Below are 1,754 nucleotides of genomic sequence, written 5' to 3'. Positions count from 1 at the left end.
GATGATGCCAGGCTTTCAGCTGCCCAGAAAATGAGGACTCAGCATCCATGTGTAAGTACTGTCGCGGAGCTTTCCTGGGACTCTGCAGAAATGCCTCGGGGGCCTTTTTCCTTAATACACCTGTCATCCTGCTTGCCACTGGTCTGCCCTTTATAGACTGATCGTTCCTGCCAGCCAGCCAGCCAGCCAGCCAGCTTTCCATATGCATTAGCCCTGCTATGCCAGCTGCAGAAATAGATACACAGACGTTGTGCATTCATGAGTTTGCTCATTGAAGAATCCACTGGGTCAGCATGTATTGAGCACCTGCTATAAGCCAGACACTGATAAATATTACCACTCATTCAGCTGTACATCCATTTATTCAGGATGCATGTATTGCACACTTACTATGTGCCTAGCACCAGAGGTGCTAATAAAATCTATTCATTCCTTTTCTCCTTAGGCATGTGTTGAGTCCCTGCTGTTTCCCCGGCACTGGACATATAATACATATTATTCATCCATTTGCATGGATTATGTAACAGCTGTGTGCCTGGCAGTAGAGGTGTGGATACCTACTATCCATTCTTTCCTTTATCCATATAATATATACAAATTGAATATCTGCTATTTGCTAGATGCTCGACCACAGCATGGAACAGGACAGCTGGGGAGTTTCTGACTTCATGGGATTTTCATTTTGCCAGCTCAGCCCACTCTGAAAGTGGGGCTGGCATGGTATGTGGTGCCAGGGATCGTACCAAAGTCCCCTGTCCCTGCCTAAGCTTGCCTAAGCAGATGCCTTAGACCACTGAGCTACCTCACCAGCCCCCTTTACTTGCATTTTAAAAATCAGTTTCATATCATGACACTGGATCCCTATAGCAACCCTGTGGAAAGAGATTGCTTGTATTTTTGCTTTATAAATGAGCACAGCAAGGGCTAAAGTCATTGAATATTCACTCAAAATTTGCCAGCAGCAGAGCCAAACCTGGGGCCAGGGCCTCTAGCCCTAGCTGCTATACTTTAAATAAGTTTCTCCCCTCCTCCAGGGTCTTTGATGGCTCCCTATTACCTCTGGCCAAGAGCACAAAAGCAATGTGCAGGTTTAATACAGCAAAGACAGGTGGGCCTGGGTGATGGCAGAGAACTCACCCTGACATGTCTGCCCTTTCTTGGTTCTAGCTAAAGTTACCATGAATGGGCCGGGGGATAGCTTAGTGGCATAAGCACCTGCCTCACAAGAGCAAGGTCCTGAGTTTGATCCCTGGGACTGCAAAAAAAAAAAAAAAAAAAAAAGGTTATTATGGATGAAAGCAGGGTCCACTTGGTTAAGTAATTACTCAATTTTCTAGAAAAATCATGCTCTTCATTTTTTATTCAAAATACATCATCTTTTGAAATGTAGACAACTGATTCAAAATCCTGTAAAATATTATTAAGGATAAGGAAAACCCAGGACTGGAGTTATAGTTGAGTGGTAGAATATGTGCTTGGCATGTTTGCTGCCCTGGTTTTAATCCCTAGGACCCCCAAAATGTGGATGGGGCACCTATGTGGCTGTGTGTTTCTGGTTTGCAGTCTGTACCCTAGAAAGCCTGGTGACACATGCCACCTGTGTGCTATGGGTCCTTGTCTCTCAATGACAAGGACAACATCCACAGGTCATGGAGACTCAGGGACCCTCAGAGACAGTTCCACTACCTGTTGAGTGCTTCATTCTTCTCATTAAATAAACCATAGATCTAAGAGCTTTTTGCTTTTGCTTTTTT

General features: G+C 44.6%; 1 protein-coding gene across 1 annotated transcript in view; it reads right to left on the bottom strand.

Moving 5' to 3' along the window:
• Positions 1 to 1,754, bottom strand: part of Svop (SV2 related protein) — a 98,858-nt gene that overhangs the window by 53,022 nt on the left and 44,082 nt on the right. The gene's annotated exons all lie outside the window — the stretch shown is intronic.

This window comes from Octodon degus, unplaced genomic scaffold (assembly GCF_000260255.1).
Source record: "Octodon degus isolate 3935 unplaced genomic scaffold, OctDeg1.0 scaffold00079, whole genome shotgun sequence".
NCBI lineage: Eukaryota > Metazoa > Chordata > Mammalia > Rodentia > Octodontidae > Octodon > Octodon degus.
Note: the sequence above shows the minus strand (reverse complement) of the source record. Positions and strands in the feature narration are given on the sequence as shown.